At 44.6% G+C, this 6,967-nt stretch overlaps 1 protein-coding gene across 7 annotated transcripts in view; it reads left to right on the top strand.

The window, feature by feature from the left end:
* Window positions 1-4,883: 4,883 nt before the first annotated feature.
* Gapvd1 (GTPase activating protein and VPS9 domains 1) overlaps window positions 4,884-6,967 on the top strand; it is a 77,480-nt gene continuing 75,396 nt past the window's right edge. For 5 of the 7 annotated variants that reach the window (XM_021184158.2, XM_021184153.2, XM_029472032.1 and 2 more), the window contains exon 1: window positions 5,703-5,868. The gene's annotated coding sequence lies outside the window, so the exon portion shown is untranslated. Of the gene's footprint in view, window positions 5,139-5,574; window positions 5,869-6,967 lie in introns of those variants that run through there. The other 2 variants (XM_021184146.2, XM_029472038.1) reach the window with 1 other exon arrangement.

Here is a 6,967-nt window from a genome sequence, read left to right as displayed (position 1 = left end):
ACACACACACACACACACACACACACACACACACACACACGTTTCCAGACTAAGAAGGGCTGCTTTTTCTGTGTAGAACTAGAAAGAAATGAAGGAGACTTTTTCCCCCTTTTGGCTTTATCTTTATAACTATTGGATGGAATAAAGTTATTGCCATCCCTGTTTTATGGTTAAAATAGGCAAAATGATGTCTTAGGTAAATCTCTTATTTTTTCTTTGGCATCTTTCACTTCATAATCTTTATTTCTTTTCTTCTTTTTTTTTCTTTTCAATTTTTGAAACAGGATTTCTCTGTGTAGCCCTGGCTTTCCTGTAGCTTGCTCTGTTGACCAGGCTGGTCTTGAACTTAGAGATCCAACAGCCTCTCCCCACCAAATGTTGGGACTAAAGGTATGTGTCACCACCCCCTGAATTTAAAAAAAAAAAAAATCTTTCTTTCTTTCTAGATAGGGCCTTGTTTTTCTTTCTAGGATAATTTTCAGTAGGAACTTGGTAGTCTCTGATATACGGGATCTAACATAGGGTCAGAGAGGTGGCTTAAAAGATAAAGTGTCTTATCTTCAAGCCATATGACCTGAGTTTGATCCCCAGAACCCATAAGGTGGAAGGACAGAACTGACTTACACTAGCTGTCCCTTGACCTACACACACACACACACACACACACACACACACACACACACACATTCCTTCCCACTCTCTCACACACACCAAATACATAAATATAAAAAAGAAAACAAAAAAGCCACCACGGGGCTCGAGAGATGGCTCGAGGGAATCTTGCTCTTCCACAAGACCCAATTTTGGTTTCTAACATCCAGTCTGGCGGCTTCTGACCACCTATTACTTCAGTTCTATGGGATCTAGTCAATACCTCTGGCATACATGTGCATAGACGAATACACACACACACACACACTCACACACACTCACACACACACACACACACACACACACACACTTAAATACAACAAAAATAAATCTTTTCAAAAGCCAAACACAGTTGGGTGATGTCTGTGGCTCATGTCTTTAATCCCAGCACTCAGGAGGCAGAGGCAGGGGAATCTCTGAGTTTGAGGCCAGCCTGATGTATACAGAATTCCAGAACTACACACAGAGAAACCCTGTTTCTAAAAGCAAAACATAAAAGCAAAAACCAGACCAAAACAAAAAGCCAAACCCTTATTTATTTCTAGGTCTCCAATCAGGTTCTAGGTAAACAAGGGTCAGTGGTGTGGGGTGCTCTGACTTCAGGGACTAATTAATGATTTTTTTTTTCCAGACAGGGTTTCTTTGTGTAGCCCTGGCTGTCCTGGAACTCACTCTGTAGACCAGGCTGGCCTCGGACTCAGAAATCCTCCTGCCTCTGCCTGGCTAATTAATGATTTTAAACAAGTCAGGCTGGGTGTGTGACTTTTAGCAGCAGATAGAGCTTGCACAGCATGCATGATGCTCCCGCTTGGTTCCCTGGGTACAATACCCAGCACTGTAAAGAAACAAGTCTGATGATCCAAGTTCTAATCCCAGGTACTACCTGGTAGAAGGGGAAGACAAATTCCCTCAGGTTGTCCTCTGACCTCTGTAAGTGACAAATAAATAAGTAAAAAATGAGGGTTTTTTAAAATTTTTTTAAATTTTTTTTGTTATTTATTTATTTATTATATGTAAGTTCACCGTAGCTGTCTTCAGACACTCCAGAAGAGGGAGTCAGATCTCGTTATGGATGGTTGTGAGCCACCATGTGGTTGCTGGGATTTGAACTCCGGACCTTCGGAAGAGCAGTCAGGTGCTCTTACTCACTGAGCCATCTCACCAGCCCCTTTTTTGTTATTTTTTGTTTGTTTGTTTTTTTGAGATGGGGTTTCTCTGTGTAGCCCTGGCTGTCCTGGAATTCACTCTGTAGACCAGGCTGGCCTCAAACTCAGAAATCCGTCTGTCTCTGCCTCCCAAGTGCTGGAATTAAAGGCGTGTGCCACCACCACCTGGCTAAAAAATGAGTTTTTTTTTTTTTTTTTAAATCTTTTTGAGAGAAGTTCTATTATGCAACTCTGGCTGTTCTGGAGCTCACTGTGTAGACCAAGCTGGCTTCAAACTCACAGAGATCCGCCTGCCTCTGCCTCCTGAGTGCCACCAAGCTAAGTGGCTGCAGCTGCTGCTTCATCATCATCTCCTTTCTCCTCCTCCTCCTCCTCCCCCTCCTTTTTAGACTTATTTATTTATTTTATGTATGTGATACACTGTAGCTGTCTTCATACACACCAGAAGAGGGCATCAGATTCCATTACAGATGGTTGTGAGCCACCATGTGGTTGCTGGGTATTGAATTCAGGACCTCTGGAAGAGCAGCCACTGCTCTTAGCTGCTGAATCATCTCTCCTGTCCTTCTGTTCTCCTATCCTCCTGTTCTCCTGTCCTCCTCCTCTTCCTCTCCCTCCTTCTCCTCCTTCTTCTCCTCCTTCTCTCCTTCTGGCTGGCCTGGAACTTGTTATGTAGACTAGGCTGGCCTTGAATTTACAAAGTCACTGCTTTAAATTTTTTTTGTAGTTTAACACATCTAATTAATAATGGAGTTTGGCAGATCACCCAATTTTTGTTTGTTTTGCTTTATCTTGCTTCTCTAAGACTGGTTAGGTGTCCAAGAAAAGAAAGCAATCATTTCAAAAGTTTGAAGTCTGAGTTTGTCACTGGTGTGTGCTTTTGAAGCAGAGAACTTTAATGAGCAGCACAGAATTGGGTGTTGGAACAGCTTAACTGTCATGAAGATCCAATATGAATTGGCACTGCTGTGGTCAGTTGAGACAAGGTCTTGCTCTCCAGGCTAGGCTGGTGTCAAATTGTGATTCTCCTGTCTCAGCTTCCAAAACACTGACATTACCTGTATGTACCACCATGCCTAGCACGATTCAGTAAGAATTTGTGACTGTGCACAAATAATTGTATAGGCCTGTATAGCATGGTTGGTGGAGTGTTGTGTATTAGAAAAAAAATGTCTTTGGATAGAATTCATTGTTTTTATTTATTCATTCTTGAAACAGAGTCTCAGATACCCTATGCTTGCTTCAAACTCTCCATTTTCCTGTTTCCATGTTCCAAATGCTGCCATTACAGGTGTAAACCACCACACCCAAACAATAGTAAAGAAAAAATTATCACCATGACAAATTCTAGAAAGAGTATAGTTGCTCTCCCTACAGAGCAGCACTATTTACTAAATTCTGATCATTTTTCTCCAATATTTTGACCATATATTTTGCTTTCCCACATGTAAAGTGTGTTGAGTATAATAGTTACTCCACAGCCTACTATAACAAGAGTCAATGTGGTAGTGATTTGGGGTTCTGGTAAGAACGTTACATTCTTTGGGAATGCTGAATGGGAAGATTAAAAGCTGTCTAGGTCAGGCACTTCATCTGTAGGTGACAGACAGAACAGGGCTCAGGCCAGTGAACTGAACATTCCTGTTCTCATTGTACTTACAATGCACAATCTACTTCTTTCACAACTCTTAGCTTCTTTAGAACCCTTCTCTTTCTTTTTATTTATGTATATTCATTTATGTATTTACACATTTATACATTCACACAATTTATTTGTGTGTTTGTTTGTTTGTTTATGGGGGGCAAGTTTTTGCCTCAGTGTTGGTCAGAAAATATTGCAGGAGTCATTTCTCTTTCCTCTACTATGTGGGGTGTTTGGTGTCAAACTCTGGCAGTTCGGTTTGGTGGCAAATGCCTTTACTTGAAGGTTTCCTTTTGAGTCTTTGAACGCCTTTCTTCAAACTGGGCAGTGGTGGTGCAAGCCTTTAATCCCAGCACTTGGGAAGCAGAGGCAGGCAGATTTTGTGCTCTGGAGCTCTAGAGCCTTTGAACACAATCTTCTGTTCAAGCGGGTCTTCCCTTATGTAGTCTACAAATTTTATATCCCACCCCCTCTCTTTTTCTGGATTTTTTTTCTTTTTCTTTTTCTTTCTTTTTTTACAAGATTTCTCTGTGTAGCACTGTCCTGGAACTTGCTCTGTAGACTAGGCTAGCCTTGAGATCTGCCTGCCTGTTTTTGCCTCTTGAGTGCTGAGATCCTCCTGACTCATCTACCTTGGAATCTAGTCACAGCTAAATCTCTTTTTCTCTCTTTCTTTTCTTCTTTGGCCTTTTGAGACAGGGGCTCTGTATAATCCTGGTTATCCTGGAACTCTGAGATTGGTCTGATTTTGCCTTCCAACTGCTGGGATTAAAGTCATGGGCCACAAAACTCAGCCTAGGTCTTGATTTCTTAATTCAATATGGTCTCTTTCTCTGGAATCTCATAACACTCTGTAATTCTTCATAGCACTTTGTAATTTAGTTTATTGTTACAATCCTCAATCTATGGGAGATACTCTCCACTTTATATTGTAAATTGTATCCACTTGCTTTTCATCTGGTTGGTGCTTTGTACAATGTAACAGACCCGACTGATAATCTTTAATTGAACTCTGTTGAATGGCAACATGGTACCAAAGACATTTTACTTGATACCCACAATGCTATTGTAACAAAGTAGCAAATAGGAAGCAAATTGTGACAAAAGAATTTCCTTTTGAGGCAGGGTCTCAAAGGATAGCTCCCGCTGGTCTAGACATCCTGTGTAGCTCAGGCTGGTTTAAACTTTTGTCTAATTCTGAAACTTTTGCCTCAGCCTCCCAAAGGTTTTAGATTACAGGTGAGAGCTACCATGCTAGTTACATTCTGATGATTTTTAAAGGAGGTGTATGGAAGACGGGTCGAAAGCTGTCTGGGATCTGATTTATGTTTGAATAGTTGGGAAGATGAGTTTCCACTACCCCCCTCCCTTGGGGGCGGAGCATGAGACTCTTGGTGTTGCAGGATATATTCATTGTCTTCAATATTTTAAAGGGCTGTCAAGTGGGAACCAATTCTCCTTGCTTCCAGGCAGAATAACTACTAGCAAAGGGAGGAAAGACAAGGGAAGCAGATTTCAGCTCAGCAGGAGGCAGAACTTTCTAACATTTAGAGCTGTGCAACAGAGAGGAGCAGGCTGTACTCCTGAGAGGTAGTGTGCTGATATTGGAACATCCGAAACAGAAGTGAGACGGGGAGGCCATTCCTGCCTGGGTGGGAGCTGCACCGATGACCTTTAAGGTATGTTCTAGCTCTAAGGTTTCTGTGACTGTTCACTTCTGCTAACTTGACGCGTTTTCTTTCTTTCTTTCTTTCTTTCTTTCTTTCTTTCTTTCTTTCTTTTGAAAAAAAAAAAAAAACCGACCTAAACCTATTTAATGTAACACAGTTTACAGTTTATTTAATGTAATGTTATTTTTAAATAACACAGTTACAATAAAAATCGACAAAACGAGAAGTGGGAAATTATATTTATAAGCTAAAAATGAAGATACCGTCCAATTGGCATAGCTTTTAAGTGAAAGGGGGAGAGAGAGAGAGAGAGAGAGAGAGAGAGAGAGAGAGAGAGAGAGAGAGAGAGAGAGAGAGAGAGAGAGAGAGAGAGAGAGAGGCTATTGGATGGTGTTCCGAGCAAGAGAGGAGTGTCATTTTTTTTTTTTCCACCCGTCTTCTCCAGCACCAGGTACACCGAGACGTGAGGGCGGAGGATCGGCGTACAGGTCCCGGCAAGGCGGTTCGCGACCGGGAGCGGAAGGGCGGCCGTAGTCCGGACCACCGATCCCAGGGGCCCCCGCGGCGCCGCGCACGCGCACTGCTGAGGGGGCAGCGCCGCCGCAGGAGGCAGGGAAACCGACTGGCTATCTGTGGCGGCGGCTGGGCGGCGGTGGCAGTTCGCAGCGAGGGCGACGGCTCCGAGGCCGAGAGGCAGTCCGGCGAGGACCTGGGCGCCGTTCTCCGCATGACCTCACCGGTGAGTGCGCGTCCCCGCCGGCCCGCACCGCGTGCCCTGCCGTCTGGCCTAGCACCGCAGCCCGCGCCTGACGGCCGCCCCGCCCCGGGCCCCGGGCCCCGGGCCTGCCCCGTGCTCCGCGTCGCTCGGGTGGGAAGCCGCGCGGCCCGGCCCCGCGAGAGGGGTGGCGGCGTGCGGGTTCCGGCGGCCGGCCTGAGGCGGCGGGGTCACAGGGAGCATGGGGGATGGGGTGGGAGCGCGACGCGGCGGGAAGGGGCGCAGTAGCGCGGGTCGCCTCTGTGGGCGTCCGGGGCAGGTGGGCAGCCGAGCCCCGGAGGCCAGGAGCGGACTGAATGGCTTGGGAGCGCCGCCAGGGACGCGCCGGACGCTCCGGACTGGGGACGCCGTGCACCCGCAACCGCGCGCCGGGCTTGGCGTCTGTGCACTTGCTGCTGGTGGTCTTGAAGTGTCCGTTCTGTCCATCTCTCTTCTTTCAATTGTCGACTTTTATTGACGGACAGAATTGTTACGGGTGCTGCCTGGGTAGACCTCAGAAACGAGCGGGATCCAAGGCATAATTCTAAATAAAGTGAAATAAGGTGAGGTGTCAGATGAGCGGTAGGAACGACAAGGACTCTGTTTTTTTTTAACGTTAAAACTCAATTAAATTAAACTTAATAAAATGAAAAATTTGAGTTTGAGCAAAAAGGATGAGGTCTGGGAACTAGAGCTTCCAACTCGTGGTTCCTCGGTGGATTGAATGTAGATAGAATGTCTTTAGTGAGAATGAAGGTAAAATTACACCTTTATTTACAAACCAGTAATTGAAACTGTTGCCTTTAGTTATAAAAACAAGTACCAAACCACAATAGTATTAGCAATCCCTGTGAGTTTGCCACCCAATAGAATTTATAGATACTTTTGTGTTATGTTTACAGTTGGAGCATTTTCAAAATGTCATGTTTGTTGATGGATTTCTTTGAGTCAGTGAGTTTCTGCTATATCTTATGTAATAAGATGTAGCTATACATACATGTCAGATTTTCATTTCATAATATGTCAGTATAATTGGTTTCCTTTGTACTGATAGGAGTTTTGCTTTTTTTGGGGGCGGGGGGGG

The sequence above is a fragment of the Mus caroli genome, chromosome 2 (genome assembly GCF_900094665.2).
Source record: "Mus caroli chromosome 2, CAROLI_EIJ_v1.1, whole genome shotgun sequence".
Taxonomy (NCBI): Eukaryota; Metazoa; Chordata; class Mammalia; order Rodentia; family Muridae; genus Mus; species Mus caroli.
The sequence above is the reverse complement of the archived record's forward strand: the minus strand, read 5'-3'. Positions and strand labels throughout refer to the sequence as shown.